The 24,614-nt window shown below is 42.2% G+C and overlaps 1 protein-coding gene across 7 annotated transcripts in view; it reads right to left on the bottom strand.

Annotated features, from left to right (window-relative positions):
• The window catches only part of LOC110838351 (receptor-type guanylate cyclase Gyc76C), a 95,364-nt gene that overhangs the window by 50,274 nt on the left and 20,476 nt on the right, over nt 1-24,614 (bottom strand). The window contains exon 2 of one of the 7 annotated variants that reach the window (XM_022081462.2): nt 14,999-15,074. The exons of 4 other annotated variants lie outside the window; for them this stretch is intronic. The gene's annotated coding sequence lies outside the window, so the exon portion shown is untranslated. Of the gene's footprint in view, nt 1-14,998; nt 15,076-24,614 lie in introns of those variants that run through there. 2 more of the 7 variants (XM_087352969.1, XM_087352968.1) reach the window with 2 other exon arrangements.

The raw sequence follows: 24,614 nt of genomic DNA, 5'->3' as shown, positions 1-24,614 counted from the left end.
GACCGTCCTTCGGCCCCATTTAGGTCGGATAATCGGGATTTTACTGTACGCAAAACACAAGTTACGATTCTGTACAGTTCAATTAATTTTACAGGAACAACCAGACCACTAACTCGGCCCTTTTCAGGGCCTTATCCATACAACCAAACTCACCTTTCTCTCTCTACTTTCTCTCCCTCTCCCACTCTCGCCCACGTGCTACCATTGGTCCACTCCCATACCTGCTCCCATTGGCTCGGGGCAGGCTACACCTTTCACTTCCCGGCCTATAAATCCAGCTCCTCACACCCTATTGGCATACTCATCGCCCTGATGACGGAGGCAGTATGACCTCTGAAACGTTGGTTAACATCGACCAGACTACACAGCGCAATAACCCAGAAGACGGAAATCTTCATACTCACCGCTGTGAGAACCTCAAGTCTTACAACAAATTATTTGTTTTTAACATCAATATATTCAGGAGTTCCTGCGACCATCACTAAACGAAACAGCCTGTATCTTTTCGAGGACTTAACGAGGCCGCCTCCAGGAGTAACAACCTCTGAAAATAACACGCTATATTTATATTGTTCAAGAGTCTCCGAGGCCATCACTACAAGCAACACGCTGTAGTTATCACGGGTCACGGGGACCATCACTGTAGCTTGCCCGCGGATGACAGGTCTCTCTGCCAGAAATTACCACCTTGTTAGTGTCGTACCTCACCACGTCCCACATGCGCGGGGCGAGTTCCTTTTATTGCGACGGGTTTGCTTTGTGAATGGATATGTATAGCCTCCAACCTTGTCTGTGTTTTCAGCCTGCCTAATCGCACGAAGACCTTGCGTGTGCCTGCCCTAATAACACATTGCCAGTAAAGATACCTTAATGACGGCCATAAACAACTGAAAATTGCGGTAAATTGAAAGCGGAAAGCTAACTGGATACCTCAGTGTGGTCCTACACAACCATCAGATTCCAAAGAATGCCCTCTGAGAAATATAATAGAATTAAATATTCATTCCCCTTTAAAAACGTAAGATTACTATTAATATCTAACTTTCAACGATTAGACATAAAATATTCTTTTACACTGTAGATGGACGTCTGTCAAGTTCTGTCTTCACTTAGAAACACACAACGAAATTAAATCAAAAGCCTCGAATCTTTTTAACGTTATAGAAACACAGAAAAAAAATGATTTATATACATTTTCAGTGTTCTACCTTTGGAGTCGACACACTGACCTGTAACATTCGCTGATGACGTGGTTTACCAACAGCGCGTATCTGTGATTAGGCAGTTCGAGTGGCAGGAGCGTATAGATGCTTTAATTACATGACATGGGTACCTCTAAGTACACTCGCGTTATTATTGGTATTGCAAACTTGTTCACAATACACATGAAGGCCAGATCAATTGCTTCATGTCATATGAACGAACCATTTGATGATGTTTTATAATAAATAAATTACAGAGGAGTGCGCAATGGTTCCCAACAAGAACACAGACGCTCCACATCGCGGACCCACATTTGACAAATGTCAGTTTAGTTAAACAGAAGGAAAACAAATCCATTCGTCAAGACATTTCCGCCATAAGAGAACTGCTATTAAAATGATTGCAACTGACCTGTGCAATGGAGATAAAGCCAATGCTATCGGATCTGACACGAACGAAAACAGCAGATGTTAAACAAAGCAATGGGTCATTCACACAATGACGAACACAAACAAACCAGCCAACTGCACTAATTCAGCTGTAATCGTTTCCCTTCAAACAATCTGAAAGAAAATTTCGTCAAAGTAATATATAAATCAGTCCGTACCGCGAAGAAAACACAACACTTTACCATTACAAATATAAACTTATCGTGTATTCGCGTAACTACGATTGATAACACTGAAAAAAAAAACAATATTTTGCTGCAAAGTACAGACATGCTACTCTATTGAGACAAATTACTTGTACATGCATTTCGTTTAACATTTTAAAACCTCAGTGGTATGTAACACCTGCTTCAACGTTCAGTAACCCTGAGTTCTGCCCAGAATGTATTTATGGTTTTCGTACGATTCTCAAAAGAAACAGCTATATTTATCTTACCAGTCTCGTTAGCCAAAGGATTTTTTTTAATGGAGACGCCACATGTAAGGTAAGAATTAGATTTTTAAATACCATTTACAAGAGCTTCGGGCTTCAAAGTGTTAATACTAAAAATATAAAACCGAAAACTATAGAAAATACATGTTTCAGATTATAATGAGATGTATGTATTCTTACTACGTCATATATAATACATCTCTGTTCGATAATATTAAAAATAAATAAAAATAAATAGCGATGTGAGGTTTATACTGCAGCGAAACTGATTAATTTGCTAGACAATACATCACGTAAACTCCAACAGACTGGCTGGTTTTTATCGCAGACAAAATAATAAAAATGTGAAACGAGCTACAAAGTTCAAAGGTCAGGGACGTGTTGATCGACGCACGGGCAACTTGTCTGACCCCCCCCCCCCTCCCCAAGTCCTAAACAGGCGTGAAATTATAATGGGGGAGGCAACATTTTTATAAACGTGTTTACTTTAGAATTCTTGCCTTGACGGTTCAACGCACTACGAAATGCCACGAACCTCCTCCTCCTCCTCCTCTCAAAGAGGAGAAGTTCAGCGTCTATTGTCCGGTGGCAACTTCAGTGCCAGGTGCACTGGATATTAATAGGATGAAGTCAACAACCTGTTGCGGACTGGACGTCTCTTCGTGACGTACTGGGTCGATGCCTGGTGCCGGTAATCTGATCACGGGTTCGGACATTTGTGTCACGTGTCCAGAACACGTGACTGGATAAGTAAGAAATGGAACTAAGTTCCACTGGAGATTAAAATACGCTCCCTCATTGTTCTCAGTAGCATCTGTTTCGGAGTTAATGGCCACGGGGGAATGAGGCGAAGACCATGAATGGATAAGCTTGATTTCAACGCGCGGGTTGCCGCGAAAAGGCTAAAGCCCTTCCACGCCCGGGGGGAGGGGGGGGGTGCTCCGCCAAACGAAAGACGTCCTTTCAACTTCAAGTCAATTAAGATAAATCGGAAAGGATGAGGAATGATGTCGCGTGACTAACTTTATGGTACCATTCCAGAATGTGTGCAACTATCGATTCTCGGTATATTTAACAACGCTCATTCAAATGCATGGGTTTTGTAGTGTCGAATGGCGGGATTACAAAGAACGATAAGTTTTAAGGAATGTTGAATGAAGTGGTCTTGGCCTATTTCAAATACTGGATATTACAGCATTTACTGGAGTAAATGGGCTTAACCGCAAAATGGACATAAGGGAAACGGGGCTGGAGTGTGTGGATTGGATTCATCTGGCTCAGATTTTGGGACCTGCGACGGTGCTGGAACTTTTGGAATTTCTTCATTAGCTGAGCGACTATCAGATTCTTAAGAAGACCTCCGCTCTATGGCGTTAACTTTGATGGAGAAAGCCAACAAATGTCAAAATAGCCGGCCTACGGGAAGAGATTCGAACCCTGAGCCTTCCGTGCAGTAATCACTCGACAACATTATAAAACGTCAGCATAAATGCACGGTTACGAGTTTGACCCTGAAATTGCAGCCCAACTGAGGCCTTGGTCAGTGTTAAACGCTCTGAAACAGCTGCAGATCAGAAAAGGATAATCCACAGGTGGGAATCACGTGACGGGCCTAAGTACCATGCTGACAGGAAGAGGGATCAGATTCTATCAGAACAGTCCACTGCAGCATTCATTATCTTTGCAAATCGCGATTAAGTATGCACAACATACATAAAAGCTATTTATAAAGCGAATTAAATGTGAAAATATTTTCACGGCCACTGAAGCCAGATTTATGCCAAAATTCACCAACTCAAAACCGAACTCTCGACTCCACACTCCCACATCTTCGCTTGCATCTCTTTCTACCACAGCAGCCACCGTCAGAACTTAATTTCAATTTTATCGACATCGTACGAATGGCGAACTCTTCCAGCCAAGCCTGCAGTTCTAAATTAAACAAGATTTGAACATGGCCCCAAATTACAAGCCGCCACTGAACACGCCAAATGCTTAATTTAAATAATGAATTGTAATATCAGTCTCTCAGAATACGATGCAGTCATCATTTCAATTTATGTATTTTATTGGGAAATTTTATTTCGTTGGGTTCGTACTACGAGAGACTTTCATGACGCGTGTTTAAAGTCACGCAGAAGTGGGACCAAAAAATATTGTCAAAGATAAAAATAATTGCAATGCACGACCCCGGATCTGACATTCGCAATAATTATGAAGGCGAGCAGATTTTTAGACTTTCAGCTGTTGGCAACTTCCGCGAACTTCACACTTGCCTGCCCGGTGATTCACATTTCTTCACTCGGGTTCGATTCCCTGCGGTGCCCGAATTTATAACTTGTGTTGGGCAAGGCCGTGGTCTAGGCAACACGGAGTTTTCCTCCGTGGCATCCCAACAATTACTCCATTCACACACAGAAGAAGGCAATGGCAAACCACTTCTGGATCATCTGCCAAGAACGTATATGAACAGGTCCCAGTCCGAGAAAAGGATGGAAGGATCCTGTTCATATGGACCTGTCGTCAGACAGAACACTAAATAATAATAAGATGAGGTGGTCTAGCGGTTAGAACGCTGGCCTTGTAATCCTGGGGTCTCGGGTTCGATTCCCGGCAATGCCCGAATTTATAACTTTTGTTGGGCAAGGCCGTGGTCTAGGCAACACGGAGTTTTCCTCCGGGGGCATCCCAACAATTACTCCATTCACACACAGAAGAAGGCAATGGCAAACCACTTCTGGATCATCTGCCAAGAACGTATATGAACAAGTCCCAGTCCGAGAAAAGGATGGAAGGATCCTGTTCATATGGACCTGTCGTCAGACAGAACACTAAATAAATAAAATAAATACAACACTTCACCTAAATTAGTTACTGACAATCGAATGGGAATATGATCGTAAACAGTAAATTCCAGGAGGACTCGTAAGATCGGGGTAACTGAGGAAAAAATCGCATAATCAACTCTACATTTTACCCACAGCGTAATCATGGGTCTTGTGTGATTCTAGGCGAAATCAGCGTTTATTTCCTTAAAAAGCAATGATCAGTTGATCTTTGTAATGGTCACGAGTTGTGTTTTCTTCGCGGTACGGACTGAACTCTTAAATATTATTTAAAAGAGCTCCGGTTTCAAAGGGTAGAATTATTTCACCACGAAACAATTTATCTTCAACACCCGCGATAGCCTCAAATCTCAGAAAGTTGAGTCAAATATTTACTATCATTGGGTTAAACAGTGATCAACAAGAAACTAGGTCATCGCTTGTTACCAACTTTTCACTACATCAATCAGCTGGGCGTTTACATTTCAGAACGTTGGCTAAACTGACAAAACCAGATGTATACTTTGCATGGGAATTGTCGATAACAGTTCTGTTAGTTCAAATGTTGTGCATGAGGTAAGATCAGTTCTTCCAGGTCATGAGACAGATACGAATATCGGTAATCTGACGACACTGTATCAAATACATGCGCCACACAGCCTCAGGAGTCCGGACGGATGTGGCATCTTTGCAAGGGCTGAGAAAAATCACAAAAAACTTAACCCAGGATGGTCTGTCACCACTGGATATCTGGACCAGATCCGACGCGTTAGTGAATATCGCCAGCCAATTAGGTTGCAAGAATTCAATTGCAACTTCACTGCAAGTAAAAATCAGCTACCTACACCAAGTGTGCCCTGCCAAGAGTCAGCCATTTTACGTATTAACTGATTGCAGTACTTACACCACAGACATTTGCTTGGCTTCTGTCCAACAAAACAATTAGACCGATATGTAGTTGCACTAAGTTTACTTAACTTTCTACTGTTTGTTAATGAGTCAGGAATTTGTTTACAGAGAATTACTTGCCGGTAAGCAACAGGTACATCTCAAGAGTAATCACTCTGTTTACAGCCCTATCAAAGGAAAATCCCGCTCTGAAACTTACCCTGAGCCAAGAAAAGCGAACTTTAAAATCATTCTAAAATGTCTGAACGGGCCATCATTTTGCGCAGTCCGGCCCGGGCCCAAAGTTTATCTTCAAATTCTCGCACCCCATTCAAGCCCGATATACTTTTATTCCAGCCCGAATAAAGCCCGATTTATTTATAATGTGCTCCGTTTATCACGCCATTACTATATTTCTATTTTAATGCATAAATGCAAGCAACCCTTAAATGAATTATTTATCAGCACTCTAAAAACTTTCAGGGTTATTTTTGCGTTTAAAAACGGCACAAAGGTAACGGACGTCAGATTTGTAGGGTGTTGCCTCGGAATATTTATTTGGAAGGGGAAGTTAAGAAAACCAACGAGAAAATGAACTCGGTGGGATTGCTTTCAAGGGGCCTCAGCATAAGATAGGCGAACATATGAGTAACTTTTTTTCTGAAGAAGATGGACGGCTGGAGAGAGCCCGAAATGTTCTATGCCCGGCCAGCGCAGACAGAAACCTTTCTCGGTCACCAACTGAGTGGCCACTGGATTCCCGGTAGGAGCAGGAATATGTCGCTTCGCCATTTTGTCCAGACCGGGTCACTGACTGCCATGACAAAGCCAGTTATATATATATATATATATATATATATATATATATATATATATATACACACTAGACGTTATATGCGAAGTCGGCGATGAACGAAGTGGGATTCGACAGGCGGAAGTTGGCCTGGATCAACGCTCGCAACATACAGATAAATCGTGACGCATTTACGAACATTCGCTTGTTCTTCACAGGAAGAGAGACGATGGTATCTGCAAGAAACACCAAAGCCTAGGGAGCAACGGGCAAGTCGTATGAATTCAGGGTAGGATATTCCAGTCGCCACGGGGGAGGTCCACGAGAGACGGACGGACTAGAATTGCATGAGACATACCAGTTTCTAGTCCATGTTGATGTTAATTTAATGGAAGGAACAATTTTAATATTATCCCCCATCAACTCCTACGTCTTTCACGTGGTTTTTCCATTTAGACTTTCAAACAAAAATTCTGCAAGCATTTCTCATCTCTCCCAATGTACACTACATGACTAGTCGATCTCACCCTCCACAATTTTATCATCATAATAATAACTGGGTGAGAAATACGAATTATTTAATTTCTCATAAATTAATTTCCTCCATTCCCCTGTCACTTCACCACTCTTACGTCCAAATATTCCCCCCTTAACCTGAAAGACCAAGTTTCACACCCACACAAAAAATGGATCAAATTATAACATTCTTCGGCTGGTCTTTACTACATAAGAAGCATAAGGATGCTATATAATTGTTTATTCACATTTCAGTAACACAACTGGCTTTACCATCTTCAACCTACTGACTGAACTAAATATAGGGCACGCAATGCCCTATGGATCGAATTACCAGTATCCACGCAGTAAACATCTTCTAAGGCGAGTTCTATCCATGACCGCAAATGTACGTAATAAATCAGTGAACCACACACATTAGATTTAATGTATCCCGGAGATAATTTTCTCTGAATTAATTAATTTCAGGCTACATGGTATCCAACACCTGTTACATTCTGAGCACAAAGGCCTCTCAGGAACAAGCCCCCCCCCCCCAAGAGATGCAACATCGGATCTACAAACGCGTAATTAGGGCTGAAACACATTTTTCACTGCCAACACCCCCCCCCCCCCCCCGGGGGATATGAAATACTCGTTGCCCGGGTAACGAATCTCACGTGCCGACCCAAATATATTCTTCAGCAACAGTCACTTCGCGTTCCTCATCACGAATTTTAAACGTAACAATTTGTCTTTTAGTTCGTAAATTAATAATTCTTGCAAAAAATAATAGATAAGATGGCTGTCTTCTACGTTCCTACGCAATGTAGTCTGTCAGAAGCCTATCGACGTTTCACAGGAGCATGCTGCCTCCATCATCAGCATCGCCCTCTGAAACGTCGGAAAACATTTACCAGACTGCACAGCGTTAAAACCCAGAAGACAGCTATCTTTATATTCCCCGCCATGAGAATATTAAATAACTATGCAAGATGTTTGTTTACAGAATACTGTTCATTTTTTAATTGCGATGATTTTATATACTCAATAGAGGTCACTGAAACGATGTTTTTTTTTAATTCCCACTTAAAGTATCTAATAATGACGGCCGTCAGAATTCTGAAGGCAGATTAACAAAAAATGTCGTTCCTGAAACAGTGTAATATTATATGAATTTCAAAATACAGGGCTACAATTTCTATTGTGGAGTTTTTGGTCTTAAAAAAAGGAAGCAGTTTGGCAACAAGGCGAAATTTAACTTCCTAATTACTTTTACTGAATGCAGAAAGAAAGGTTAAAACACTGATTTTAAAAGCTGATTTCGCGGCTCCTGCACACAACTTCGCATGTCAAATGTTCTATAACCAACGTACAGAACACAGATCGTAAGTCGATTATAATATTCGATACGAGGTTATAAATACATTTCGATGAAAAAACTGGGTTCAGCTCCAACGTACGTCTATTGTTCTGAAGGTACTTGGCAAGCTGAGCTGCAGATCTTACACACGTGTACGGGCAGATGTCACCAAAAAGAGAACGATTAAAGCAAATCATCGACTTAGAACAGGTTTGTATATAGAGCGGGCTTCTTGGAACGAGGAAAATAAGTCACCAAGTCCTTAGGAAGTCTACATGTGTGAGCCAGATAATTACTCCAATAGCAGAGACTTCTAAGTCTCGTGTCATAGTCGTTTCATAAAGAAGCCATTTTGCTAAGATATCAATCGCTTGATTGATTTATTAATTGGTTATTTCATGTTTTAAATGCAAAGGATATGCAAGAAGTCTGACAGTCGAGTATCCTGGCGGAGATTCGAACCGATTACATGTCTACAGCGCTACAATCTTACCAGATCGATACCAATTTAGACTAGCATGTCGATTTTTTTTTCTTCGAAAGACGTGATAAAATAAATAAGTTTGGACGTGACCGATCTGATCTACGATTGAAACAGAAGAAATTACTTCACTAAGACCCCCCCCCCCCCCCCCCCTCAGAGTCCACACTAGACGCTGGCTACAAAGAAATTGCAAATAAATGAATAAAAAAGACTGAACTAGCCGCTCGTTCCAAGGCAAAAACTGTCTTCGACCGACCGAAAACTTTAATCACGGGTTGGACTCCCGTACTGGGCATTTGAGATATTCTGACGACTTGGGGTGATCGTAACGAGCGTACATTAAAAAATATTTCCACACGTTTATTATTTGAACATAAACGGGATGAAATAACACGAGGATGGAGAAACTATTAAACGAGATCCTTCATAATATCTAATCTTCACCAAATATTAATATGATGACCAAATCAGAAGGGTAAAGATGGATGGGGCATATAGGGTACACTGAGGAGATAATAAATGTTTAAAACAAAATTGGTTAAAAAGCCTAAAAGAGACAACTCATAAAACCTACGTGTAGATGAGAGGATAATATTAAAATGAATCTCAAGAAAATGTTTGGGAGTGTGTATTTGATTCATTGGAGGGATTTTGTTAACGACGTAATAAACCTTCATAGTCCTTAAAGAGCATGGAATTTTTTGATTCGCTGAGCTTTTCAAGAAGAACTTTGGGTAATGGAGTCAGCGCTTTATACACAACAAATTGTGGCAAATAATTGTGAACGAAATACTTGAGCGAGTCTGAGGGTAGTCCACCACTTGGCCACGTCGGCGGCTACTTCAATTTACACGAGAAATATCAGTTTTCGATTCCTCACGAGCGGGACCTGACTTCGCAGTTGAATCCCTAAAGCCCTCCTGCACCATTTCTGAGGTCCTGGCTTCCAATACTGATTCCGCGACTGGTTGGTTCACGTTTACCTCAGTCTCTCAAGACGCATTCTTCGATGGCCTATATATGACCTTGAAATAGGCCATTAACACTTCGTCCCATTAAAAAAAAATATATAAAAAGGTGTAATTTTACAGTTTGTTCTGTTAGGGTGTAGAACTTGGTTTCCCACGTTGAGGAAATAACAAAGACTTAATGTGACCAAGGTGCGTAGGAAAATATTTAGCCCGAAGATGCACGGAGTGGCAGGAGGCTATAATTTGCGCTGCTCACCAGGTATTAATAAGGCGACTATTTGGAGAATAAGGTGGGCGATTAATGAGTTCCACGGTGGTAGTTAACACTTCGTTCCACTTCATCGTCCACGGTCACAGCAAACCTTTTGATGTTAAATAATCTAAGCAGATGAAAAAACGTCGATAAATAAATAAAGCATGAAAAAACAAGCTCGTATATTCGATACTAAGTAACTGAAGCACATGAAAAAGCCGTCAACAAACAAAGGCGAGCTCCTGCTAGACTTGTGACCACATGCTCCTCAGAAAGGCAGGAACACCGGACCACGACGGTGGGCTTACCACTTGAGAAGACTTGCGGGGCGAAGGGGGCGGCTTCACAAGATTGTTGGCCTCCAAAACCGGACCTGGCTATTAATAGAACATGTGGAGAGGTACAGAACGAGACAGGTAGGCAGATTGCTCCTTTGCTCTTCTGTGCGGTTATGAATTGTCTGGAACTGACGACGACAAGGGGGCCAGAATCATTCACGAGGAGCTCGGAGGCTACCACACACTGCGCCATTAATCTTCAGGTAGACGATAAAAGATTGCCTAACCGGGGATAAGTCAGCATGATGACGTGCTGTGTAGGGAAACAATTCCAATGATGCTCGCATCCAAACGAGAATACAATTAGAAATTAATCTTTAGCCTTGCGAGCTCAGTCGGTACAGTCACTTAATGGCTACACACAGGAAGACAGAATTTCTATCTTCGCCACATCCAGGACGACACAGCGTCTTAATCCAATGGATACCGGTGGTTTTCCCTCGGGACTAAAGCGGCCGGGGGCGATAAGCTAATCACTCATACAGATGTTAAGGATACTTGCACTTACACTCACCACGTCCTCATGGCGTGGTGGTTCCTTGGGCATGAGCGTAGGCTTCATCATACATTCAACATCAGACGGGATTCCCATTCAACACCAAGAAACGTGATGCAACCATTGATGTATTTCTACGGCCACGTAATGCACGTAATTAGATTACCCGACTTCAGTCACCACTGCGGTGAAACAGCAGAATCATCTTTTCCGGAAGTAATTATTCAGTCAAGGACACGAATTTTTTTCCCCCCGGAAGGGACAAGGTTTTCACAGTTGAATGTCCAATCTGACCATTAAATATTTCTATGAGCTAACAAACATTTTTATGGTACATGTGGGTTATCGGTTCGATTCCCGGCGGTGCCCGAATTTATAACTTGTGTTGGGCAAGGCCGTGGTCTAGGCAACACGGAGTTTTCCTCCGGGGGCATACCAACAATTACTCCATTCACACACAGAAGAAGGCAATGGCAAACCACTTCTGGATCATCTGCCAAGAACGTATATGAACAGGTCCCAGTCCGAGAAAAGGATGGAAGGATCCTGTTCATATGGACCTGTCTTCAGACAGAACACTAAATAATAATAAGATGAGGTGGTCTAGCGGTTAGAACGCTGGCCTTGTAATCCTGGGGTCTCGGGTTCGATTCCCGGCGGTGCCCGAATTTATAACTTGTGTTGGGCAAGGCCGTGGTCTAGGCAACACGGAGTTTTCCTCCGGGGGCATACCAACAATTACTCCATTCACACACAGAAGAAGGCAATGGCAAACCACTTCTGGATCATCTGCCAAGAACGTATATGAACAGGTCCCAGTCCGAGAAAAGGATGGAAGGATCCTGTTCATATGGACCTGTCTTCAGACAGAACAATAAATAAATAAAGGTTAGGTTAATTGTCATTTATTGAAATAAAATATAATAACTTTCAAGTATATGTCATTTATCCACACACATTAACCTAACCTAACTTTTAAAGCGATGTGTCCCGATAACCCACAAGTACCATTTTTATAAAGACATTTCGGACGCTACGTAATTCAAAAAAAAGATGAGAGTGTCATAAGAATCTCAGTTCGTCTCGAAACCCTGGGTCATCGATATGGCCTTTCTCTGCAAAGGCTAGAAATATGGTCAAATGATCATCCTGAACACCGAAGAGGCAAGAATTTTGAAAGACACTGTCCTGACCCATGTGAAGTTACTGTTCTGGCAATGGATTAGGCAACGTGAAAACAAAGGGGAATCTGGTATTAGGGTATCCGAGGAAGAAAAATGTTCGTGTCTCACTGAGGATGGTAAATGGAACGATGCCCGGCGAGTCAAATGACCATCCAATATTTCAGCCGGAAGCAAAGAAGTTACAAGCGTCTCAGATTCCTCCCCACACGAACGCAAAAGCATCCAAAGGTCTCGCAGCAAACAAAGCATGCTGCAATGATAACCAGTGATAATGAAGGACAACGCTCAGCCGTGCTAGAAAACACGTACGTATCCGCCAAGAAATAGTCCTCAGGTATCAAAGGCGCACGTGCTGAAATCTGTTGATTCATGCTGAGTTATTTAACGATGCTTCTACAACCAATTAGGTTCAGCTTGAAGGACGAACTGGAAAGGGTGTGTTGTGGCCACCAAGTTACAGCCTACTATCCCGGAGAAAATGGAGGAAAATCGCGAAAACACAAAGCTTCAGGTATCCAGGTCGAAACTCGAGCACAAGACCTTCGAAACATAAGGCTTGGGGGGGGGGGGGGGCTGATAACTCAACTGAGCAGAGGATTAATGTAGATATAAACGTTTCGGATAAACATATTGCCTCCATCTTCAGGGCTAAAGACGGAGAATAAACCCAGAACAACAAAATCATAGTCCTCACAGCCGTGAGAACCTCAATCTCACACACTCGCCTAGCCTAGCCTAGCCTGTCAGTGAATCCTGTTCATGTTACGTTTTTCGAACAAACACCGACATTCCGGTTACAAGCGGGCACAAGGACGGAACTCGAAAGTGCAAGTGATCAAGATGGCACTGACTTCATCTGATAACATTGACGGCACGAGCAGGCAGGACACGTGTGTTCAATCTTGTCCACGGCCACCGTCGCCTTGAATCCTGTCCAGGCTTTTGGACACGAATTTACTGATCCAGACATCCTATTTGAATTGACGGAAGACAGGCAGAGGCGTTAACCAGGTCGACACGATATTTACATCTAAATATCATCTCTTGTACGTTCCAGGTATCAACAAGGGCAATGACAAATTACTAGCAACGCCAGGAGTTCTTATGACGTCAATGACGAACACTTTCTAACGTACACAGGCAGCTGACAACTCGCGAGAGATTGCGGAATTTCTTTCGCGGGTCAAATTCTTCTACGTTTGCTTTGCAATTCTTGCTTTCGGGCTATAAAATGAACACGTGATGGTGAGGTAATGCAGCGAATTTTGAACCACACCTGTCGAATACGGAGAGGGTTGAACCAGACGAACGAAGTGCAGAGAGAGAGAGAGAGAGAGAGAGGAAATTGGTGGGGGGAGAAGTGAGAGCCACTTCGATATCTGAGGGGGGAGAAAGAGCATCTTATAGCTAGAAGGTCCCCAGGCAAGCCCGCTCGTCCTTCTGTTAAGGATAAAGTAAGAGTGAAGGCGTTAGTGTGATGATTGGCATAAAAGACGGAATTTTGAAATTTTGTATTAGCGAAAGCTGAAGCAATTAATTTGGAAGTTTAATACATAATTTAGAAGTTCATACTGAGGGGAGGGGGGTAAATTTTGACGGCGTTAAGGGGTGGTAAATTTTGATTAATTTAAATCGGGAGGGCTGCATGAGAAGCTTGCAGTGGCGACTTGGAACTTGGGAACCATCTCAGCATTTGCTTGAAGACAAAGGAAAACCAAGGAAAACCTGTGTCGAGATGGCCGAACGAAGTGCAGTGCGTCTTAGTAATAGTTAGGAAATGAGTCCGTACCGCGAAGAAAACACTTCACTTGACCATTACAAAGATCAACTGGTTAACCCTTGAAGCCTAAGCTCGTCTAAATAAAATTAAAGAATTCAGTCCGTACCGCGAAGAAAACACAACTCTTCACCATTACAAAGATCGACTGGTTAACGCAGTTTAAGGAAATAATCGATGTTTCTTCTGTGAGTCATACGAAATCCACGAATACATTCTGTGGGCAGAATTCAGAATTACTTTTTGTAAAAGAAGGTAATACCACTGGGTTGTAAAGTGTCATTCCAGACGCATGAAATGGCTATCTTTCCCAAGAAAGACGAAAACCATGTGCTCCTGTACGTCTAAATAATTAAGACACGCTAATTCTGTATGTTTATTATTTCAGGCATGTGGGTGAGCTTGTTTAGACAATGCTGACAGAATAACATACAGAGAATGATGACTAAAAAGTTGTTATGTCGACCTTTACACACTTAAGGTTTCTTGTTCGCAGAACTAAATTCGTCTCCAAAATATTCCGTCGAACACCGGCACAAACAATTAAAGCATTCTCATCAGCCCAGACTACATAATGATAAACAGCAGGATATTTAAATAATAAATTCTTAAGGATATAGAAGGACCCTGTTCTGATTTAAAGTACTATCCCAGAATTTTCCTGGTGGGAATGAGGAAAACCACGAAAAGCTGTCAGGATAGCCGGTCTCTGGACCGAGATTAGAACCCAGGACTTGTCGAATACGAAGCAGGATATACGGTCTATATATATATATATATATATTACACACATATCCACAACAATATTAAAAAGGACACGTATTTATATGAATATATCTTATTATAAATACAAATGGCGAGCTGTTTAAACCTAAATCATACGGATTCAGGGGAAATGGAGACCGTAAGCACCTCTGAAACGTCGGTAAGTTTCTACCATACTACACGGCGTAACATCCCAGAAGACGCTTTCCCTTATCTAGATATCCTTGATAGGAAATTTATATCTTGTACGATACATAACAAGTGTCAATTGGATAACCTACCTCAGGAGACGTGTTGGGTTCCAAGAAACAGAGGATTTACTCTCAAACGCTCCGGTAGTTGAGGTGCCAACATTATCTGCAACAAATAAACGTTCCTTTGAAGACACACATTCTAAAACGTCGCCTACTGCAACAAACAGGCGTTCGTACACGCTTCCAGTCGTCTAAAGGGCGCTACGAGTACAGCCTACATTAAATCAACTTTTCCTTCCCGTTTTCACAAACGTGTTTGCGATAACCGAACCATGCTGGTATCTATCTACTCCAAAATAGTAGCCAATCTCTGTCACACTCGACTATTGGTCAGCGCCGCTCGTGCGATGCGGAAGAACTGAAATGAAGTTCTGACAGTGGCGACTGTGGTGGGTCTGGTGTAGTCTGCGTTTTGCAGGACTGATGTCTTCGCATTTAAATTCTGGCTAAATTATATAGGAATGTTATCATACATTTTTTTTTTAATATCTTAACTGCGTCATGTTTGTGTTTAATCAATATAATGTGAAATGTATCAAGATCTAATTATAAAAAATGTTGTAATTTTATGTAATTTTAAGTAAATTTTAACAACATTTTAAGTTTGTGTATGGACGGTGAATGAATTATTATATAGTTATCATACATGTTGTTCTTTCAACGCGATTTGCAAAGATGACGCTGTAACAAATTGTTATTAATGTTAAAACAAGAACAAAGGTTCATTCCCGTCAACTTTGACGGGCCATACTACGCTATTAACAATTTCATGTGGTACGTAGGGCATGTAAGTGCTTACATTTAGGTTGTTAGTTTATTTGAATACAAATTTTCTTCGATATTATCCATCGTCTAGTAAATAAAATATAAAACGTAAAACGACGTTTCGGAGATGGGTGAGATGTGGTGATGTTCATGTATTCTGGGACTTTCACTCTTTTACTTTGTCCGGAGATAGGGATTAGCTCTATCTAGTGGGCCCAATTGTGTAGGAACCTGAAGACGGAGATAGAGCCCCATCTCCGAAACGTCGTTTTACGTTTTATATTTTATTTACTAGACGATGGATAATAGATAGGGATTAGCTCTATCTAGTGGGCCCAACTGAGTAGGAACCTGAAGACGGAGATAGAGCCCCATATCCGAAACGTCGTTTTATATTTTATTTACTAGACGATGGATAATATCCAAGAAAATTTGTATTCAAATGACTCATCACCATCGTCAAGAACTTTTAGATTTGTTAGTTTATATCCGGTTATTAGACGCGTCTCAAAAATACCCACTGAACCTCCCGATTCTAAACACGTCCCGATGTCCTCGGTATGTGACAACAGACTTCCGGTCTGCTTTTCCGCGCCACCTACTGGATGTCTTCTGTATGTACATCTTCTAAAAACGTCCAACCATTACATACTCACCCTGAAGATGGCAACTGTAATGTCTAAATAGCTTTCAACACATATCGAAGGACATTTTGTAATCAGGCCAATGCGATAGTTACAAGTCCTCCAAAAAAAGGAATTTAGCTGACTTGTGTACAGAGATGGTCGTTGCAAAGTTTCGGTCGCTGTGTTGAAAAACACGACGAGTGTAATCTGTTTACGTACGACGCTAACTGATGGATGGTTCTCGCCAAGGTGTTAACAAGGAGCCGGGCGTCGCACAGCGCTTGGGCGGGAGAATAACAAATAATTGCTTGGCCAATAACATCAGCAGCAAAATAAACTTAAGTCAGGAGATGGGATTCGTTGCTTCGCATGTTATATCTCACCAACAATAGTCTAGACCAGCGTTTCTCAACCTATGGTACGAGTACCAGTGGTGATACTCGAACTATGCAAAAAAAAAAATCAATAATATTAATATAAATAAATTTTCCTTGAACACATTTGGTTGACTGTGCTACGGTGGTCTAGCGGTTAGAACGCTGGCCTTGTAATCCTGGAGGGTCTCGGGTTCGATTGCCGGCGGTGCCCGAATTTATAACTTGTGTTGGGCAAGGCCGTGGTCTAGGCAACACGGAGTTTTCCTCCGTGGCATCCCAACAATTACTCCATTCACACACAGAAGAAGGCAATGGCAAACCACTTCTGGATCATCTGCCAAGAACGTATATGAACAGGTCCCAGTCCGAGAAAAGGACGGAAGGATCCTGTTCATATGGACCTGTCGTCAGACAGAACACTAAATAAATAATAAAAAATACATTTGGTTGGTGGTACGTTTTATGTGTTAAATTAGAATTAGTGGTACGCCAGCGAAGAAGTGTGAGAACCCCTGGTCTAGACTGAAACATTCTGTGGTTCAAAAAAAGACTTGAAAGGCGTACTTTCTGCATTGACATTCTTCAAGGCAAGTCGTCTCACGTAGGTCGTTTTTGCGCTAATATGATGTCAGATCACTGTCGTGTAAAAAGCGACTGCGGACATCCCAAGGCCCATATGGTATTTTTCGCTGTCGCTGTAACGTGAAGAATATGCAAAAACAAACTGGCAATGAATTTCAAGTGTTGAATATCACAGTGAAACGTCCTCTCTCTCTCTCTCTCCTCTGCACACACACACACACACCAACAGGCTTAAAAGCTGACGATCCCAGGTGTTTATTATAATTATCGGCTAATGAACATTGTTAAACTTATCCCAATGTTTGCGCTTTCAATAAGCGGGCACCACGCGCTCTGTTCCTCTACGTGACGCGTGCTAACCACGTGACTTGGTTGACATGGCCACCGATAGATTGAACCCGAACGGTTAAGCGGTCACGTGATACTGAATCACGCAATATTTTTATTCCTTCACGCCTCCCACCACTTCATGCCGTAATTTACGTGGGACGGCTTAATAATTGTTATGGACAATGGCAAGGCTGTCCAAACTCGTAATAATCTCATCAAAAAGCTGGACAGAGGAGAGGCTAGAAAGTGAACCTGTATTCTGTTGTCTACAGAGGACGGCCAAATTTTCACACAATTCGTCTGTATCCCAGCCTCCGTACAGTTAACATAATGTGTCTACGTATTATAATCGCCAAGTCAACTTCCTCTGCGTTGCACCGAAGCTGGCAACGATGCAAAACGGACTGTAAACATCAAAGTTCACTTCTTCGGAGCAGTGTCGACACGTGGGCGAAGCACTGAAACGAAGGGATTTTCAGGGGACCATTAGGTTAGGTTGACAGCAGCGCGATGAGATGCGACAACAGTGGATGTGTTCTGCGCAGACGCAGGTCTGTTTGGCTCAAACTCTTCGACTCCGGACGTGGGACAATTTCGTTTTCGACTAACTAACTAACTAGATGGCTTACCGAACCCGAAGGTTCATCACCGAATTAACCAAAGCCCTCCACCGGACCCTGTCCTGGGCCAACAAAATCCAGTCTCCTTCAACTCCTATCTCCCATAGATCCCGCCTGAGATTATCCTCCCATCTATGTCTAGGTCTCCCCAGCGGTCTCTTCCCTTCAGGTTTCCCAATCAGTACCCGTTGCACACCTCTTGTCCCATCCATGCGCGCTACATGTCCCGCCCATCTCACTCTTCTCGACTTAATCACCCTCATAATACTGGGGGAGGAGTACAGATTTTTAAGCTCGTCATTGTGCAGTTTTCTCCACGCCCCATCGTCTTCCCTCTTAGGCCCAAATATCCTCCTCAACACCCGATTCTCAAACACCTGCAATCTGTGTTCCTCCCTCTGAGTGAGAGACCATGTTTCGCACCCATACAAAACAACAGGCAAGATTACTGTTTTGTATACTTTAATTTTCAGGTTCTTAGAAATCAGACGGGAAGACAAAATATTTTGGACTGAGAAGTAGCAAGCATTTCCGGAATTTAATCTCCTCCTAACTTCCTCATGAGTGTCATTTTGATTTGTTATTGTTGTTCCCAAATATTTGAACTTTGTAACCCTTTCAAAGGATTTATTAGCCACCCTAAGATAATTTTGCCCGCCTGTCTTCTGATGACGAGATACTAACACGTACTTAGTTTTTTCTGAATTTACTTCCAGCCCCACTTGTCTACCAGCTTTTCGACATTCTTACGAAATGTTACATTCAGCTACCACAGACCCATTAATAAGCAAAGTCTTAATCAAACTTATCTCAATTGCAAAGCATGTATAAAGGAACTATTTAGAATAAAGCCAATATATAAACTTCCTTTCCGTATAGACGTATTTACGTCAAATTCTCCGGAACCGTGGTTCCACTGACAACTTTTTGTTTCAGGGCAGGAACCCAGTGACGGATTCTTCTGAAACTCCGGGGAACTTTCTGACTACCTTTCCTCGCAAAAGCAGGGTTGTGTCCTTGACCGAAACGCGCGGCCCAGCGAACACTTTGGACAACCAACTCACACATGAAAACATATTTATATCACGTGGTATTATCTTTATTACCAGTAAAAGCCTTAAATAACATGTGTTTACAACTGATAATGATTCCCACTGCCACGAAGAAACCAGCTGACAATCGTGACCCGCTCTAATTCTTGCATCATAGGACAATGATAAAGGGGGGGGGGGGCAGACACCCAGTCAAATGCAGGTACGCACATCTGAAACGTGGGGGCAATTTATGACAGATTACACAAGACAAGTCTTACCTTCATCCATTAACAATTTTCAAAATTACGTTATCATTTTTGATTAATATTTTTCACCTTCCATGTCCGTTATATTTAAATTCAACAAACTGTAAACAATGTTAAACATTCATAATTCTCTTTGTCTCTGACTTCTCTTCAGATAAGAAATAAATAATGAACCTATAAACGTAGCTAACCTTCATCAGTGGGATTTTACGAAGAACAAGTTTAAATGTTTACTTACGATAACATTCAGACACAAAACTAAGGTTTCTATCATGAAAGAAACTACATTCATGTCAGGTATCCGAAAGGGACCGCCACGGTGGTCTAGCGATTAGAACGCTGGCCTTGTAATCCTGGGGTCTCGGGTTCGTTTTCCGGCGGTGCCCGAATTTATAACTTGTGTTGGGCAAGGCCGTGGTCTAGGCAACACGGAGTTTTCCTCCGTGGCATCCCAACAATTACTCCATTCACACACAGAAGAAGGCAATGGCAAACCACTTCTGGATCATCTGCCAAGAACGTATATGAACAGGTCCCAGTCCGAGAAGAGAAAAGGATGGAAGGATCCTGTTCATATGGACCTGTCGTCAGACAGAACACTAAATAATAATAAATAATCCGAAAGGGTACAGTGGGATAAATCTTTTGTTAGAAACACAGATGGAGCAATGGAGGCCTAATGGCTAATCAATGGAGAACAGAAAAATGTGAACATGATCTCTAAAACCGGTTTATTTGTTCAGCCAGCCTCTGGCTCTATATATACCCTCTGACGCAGCCCATACAAGCTGTAAACCAAGCTCCACTTTACTCTGTAATTAGCTGTCCGGTGTTAATGTTTTGCGAAACGTACGGTTTACCGTGTGGCAGACGTTTTTATATTCATCAGAAGACTGAAGGTGAACTCGCCATACTGAACTGAGATTCAAATGCTTTTTGGTTGCTTTATAATTAGGGCTGACTGTACTGTTTAGAGAGTCACTTCAAATTTTTACCCCTTTAAAACCCGAGGTTCGTCTGAATTATATTTAAGAATCCAGTCCGTACCGCGAAAAAAAACACAACACTTCACCATTAAAAAGATCAACTCGTTAACGCTGTTTAAGGAAATAATCGCGGTTTAAACTTAGAATCGTATGAAAGCGACACATAGACACTGAGGGCAAAACGAAAAATTGCTGGCTGTCGGTGCAGGTGGTACACATAATTACCACCAGCCTTTGAAAGGGTGAGACTAATTTTGCCAACATAAATACACGAAAGAATATGAAAACATCATCGTAAAGCAAAACAGAAGTAGAAAAGGATAAGTAACGAATAAATGTTAGTTACTAAATACGAGAAAAACATGAAAAGGAAAAATAAATAAATAAAGCGCCTACATTTGAATAAAATGACTGCTTTCGTCGCAAACTAGCACATATGAATAAACATCCTAAAATTAAACGCTGCATAAATTATTTAGTTGAACAAACTTCTTTAAATAACCCAAGGATCAGTAAATAAAGCCGAAGGGAAAATTTACAGTAGTTAAAGGTGGCTTTGACCCATGTAAAAACAGTGTCTTATCAGAACGAGGCGAATGCAGAATCCGTTCGCCTTTCGGGGTTAATGTGGCACACAGATGCAAGATACGATGATCTAACGAGCACATAAACATCCTTGGTTCATAAAACATTTCCCGATTTTAAATACACCAAGGATGCAGCGATGCATATTTGAGATCGCAATTTTTTTTCCGGTTGCCTAGTAACAGCCTTGAATACACTGTTCACCCTTTGACATTTTATATTCCGCGAAGTCATCCTATTTTATTCTGAATTCTAAAAATTCGACAGAGGTCCCATTTTCATATCAACACATGTTGACACGCGAGAAATAAAAGGTCAGAATCAGGAGAAGTGTTCCAATGAACAAAGCGTCGAACGATATGATGAATTAGTGAATAATAAATTTGCAAAGAATGTGAAAGGGGCAGATCGTGGCCGATTTAAGGCACTAACACTGACTTCTACTGAATGAAAAAGAAAAATACCACGTAAAACCTCAATCAGGACTGAAGAACGAACAGAGATTATAACCCAGGCCCACTCGAATTCGAATTTTCGGTTTCGTAATGACTTCAGAGACAAAAATCGGAGAGGTACTTTTGGCACATACTATATAAGGGTAGTCGAGACTTTGCGACCTGTGAAAAAAGGCGAATGAGTGTAATAGCGAACCGAGGGGCAAGGACGGGGTAGGATGCTGCACTGCCTTGCTCAAAGATACTATCCCAGCATTCTGATCCACACGTTCGTAAAGTATCAGGGTGGGTACTTCCCTGGAAGATATTCGAACCGCGTACCTCCAGGAAGTGTCACCTTAGCTACCTTTCTCATCCAGTCATTCAATTTGTGTGGTGGACGTCGCATCCAGAGGGTCGAAGACCTTATTGCGTCTTTTTTTTTCATAAGAAGTTGTAGGTGGATTGATCAGCCATCAAACCCGGGTCTTGTCCATGAGATTAAAGCAGTCGCCTGTTTCTCACGAGGTCTGTTTGCTGTGTCAGCTTATAAAAACCAATTTGAAAATGGCACTGCCTAATTTCCTTTAACACAAACTGACAATAAACACTACAACAAGCCAGAAAGTCATGGTTCAAGTGGACGGCGTCCCATTTAAGCAACAGGGATGACCTTGAACTCGAAGTATCCAATTAGGGACTCTGACATCAATCATTCTACCCAGGGGATACCCTGTCTCGTTAGAGCCGACATTCATTTGTTCTTTCACACAATGACGTCCGTTGTCATGGTGAAACAACTCTGCCCTTTATTAGGGCGAGCTTCTGTTCAAAGCAAACAGAACTGCTCGCTCTTCTCAGATACGTTCGCGGTGGGCTGAGTCAAAGGACGTCGATGCCTTGAAGGGGAAATGCGTTGAGCTCTCTTTAGAGATCCACAGAATAAATTAGAAGCTGAATATGCGATCTCTGGTACCGGTGCTGCGTGTGTGTGTGTGGGGGGGGGGGGGAGGTTCCGAGCTCCTGCGTCGTATTATGAGGGGGAAACAGTGACAGAGACTCAAAAGTAAGAAATTAGGTACGATCTGGAATAAAATACATGAAGTAATAGAGTTGCGAATTGTGGTTATCCACACGATTTCACAACCCAGAAGACCATAATTTGACATTTTCACAGCCGCGAGAACTTCAAATCTCAGACAGCATCGGAATTACTGAGAAAATTACACATATCGAAGCGTTCATGTATCCTTAATTGTTATCTGCGTAATATTTAATTTTTTTTAAAAAAAAAATGTACAATAATACTTGCCCTGAAGATCCCAAACACCGTGTGGAGTCGAAATATAGTTAAGGGACTAGTGACTCTTAAGGAATGTGATAGGGAACATCCTTTTTTTTCCAAGGGCTTGAATGGACCATAAAAACTTGAAATGATCACGGACCGAGAAGAAAATTTTCGCTCATTACGTCATCTAGATCATTCAGTGAGATCAAGATGGACGACTACATGGCCAGGTAGTCTGATCATGAAGTGAGGTGGGCCGAGAATGACCTTCAAGCCGATAAATGGGGACAAGAATGGCACAAGTCTCACACATGCTTGGAGCAAAATAATACAAATCGCGCTTATGATGGCCGTTCAACCTTATACAACATAAACACATGAAACAGGATTGTTTAACAATATCAGAATAAGTGAAACGCGAAATACCTGCTAAAGACTGCTTCATATTCGGACGTCCGCGGTTCGAATCTCGATAGGAGACAAATTTTTCAGGGGGATTCTCGTGATTTTACTCAGTTCCTCAAGGCAAACATCTGCATCTCTTAAATAGGCCACTGCTTCCCTTCGCGTTTCGTTGATTATCTATTTAGTGTTCTGTCTGACGACAGGTCCATATGAACAGGATCCTTCCATCCTTTTCTCGGACTGGGACCTGTTCATATACGTTCTTGGCAGATGATCCAGAAGTGGTTTGCCATTGCCTTCTTCTGTGTGTGAATGGAGTAATTGTTGGGGTGCCACGGAGGAAAACTCCGTATTGCCTAGACCACGGCCTTGCCCAACACAAGTTATAAATTCGGGCACCGCCGGGAATCGAACCCGAGACTCCAGGATTACAAGGCCAGCGTTCTAACCGCTAGACCGCCTCATCTTATTATTTATTTAGTGTTCTGTCTGACGACAGGTCCATATGAACAGGATCCTTCCATCCTTTTCTCGGACTGGGACCTGTTCATATACGTTCTTGGCAGATGATCCAGAAGTGGTTTGCCACTGCCTTCTTCTGTGTGTGAATGGAGTAATTGTTGGGATGCCACGGAGGAAAACTCCGTGTTGCCTAGACCACCGTGGCGGTCTTTCGTTGATTGACTATCAATAATCATGATACATGATAGCCTCTGTTCTATGTTGGAACCTGCGATACACTTTGCTTTCCTCATGTATCATAATTTAGGCCCTCCTGTATGTTACAATCCAGTATCAGCCTCGGAAATCATGAATCGCTTGAGGTATTTGCTAGGATTCATTACAAGGCCTCGAGAGACAGATCTCACAAAAAGGAACAATTCTAGTACTTTAGCGTGAATATCTTTTCCGAATGGCGCTGGTGATGTTCGAGGTTCCTAGGGTTTGCCGTTTTTGCGTGGGATTTGGTGATTTGATGGGTGATAAAGTTTACCGACGTTTCAGAGGTCCCTGCTGCCTCGTACTGATGATGGAGGCAGCAAGGACCTCGGAAACTTCTACCAGACTACACGGCGCAACAACCCAGAAGACAGCAACCTTCAAAACGAAAGATAATTTTGGTCAGGGCGCATGAACGGGGGACGACGCGCTGCATTGTGGGACTGCCAGCAACTTCGCCGTGGAAAGTGATCACTTATTCCGTCCACTGAGTGTCGGAATGAGGAAGTGAAAACACCAGTGACTCATGCAGTTATCAGCGGGCCGATAATCAGTTGGGACTCGCGTACATCAGCTGGACAATACGACCAATTGTAGTAATAAACTGTGTGGCAACAGAATGCTT

The sequence above is a fragment of the Zootermopsis nevadensis genome, unplaced genomic scaffold, assembly GCF_977971745.1.
Source record: "Zootermopsis nevadensis isolate Lab colony 2312 unplaced genomic scaffold, Znev_1.0 Znev_ptg000021l, whole genome shotgun sequence".
Classification (NCBI taxonomy): domain Eukaryota; kingdom Metazoa; phylum Arthropoda; class Insecta; order Blattodea; family Termopsidae; genus Zootermopsis; species Zootermopsis nevadensis.
The sequence above is the reverse complement of the archived record's forward strand: the minus strand, read 5'-3'. Positions and strand labels throughout refer to the sequence as shown.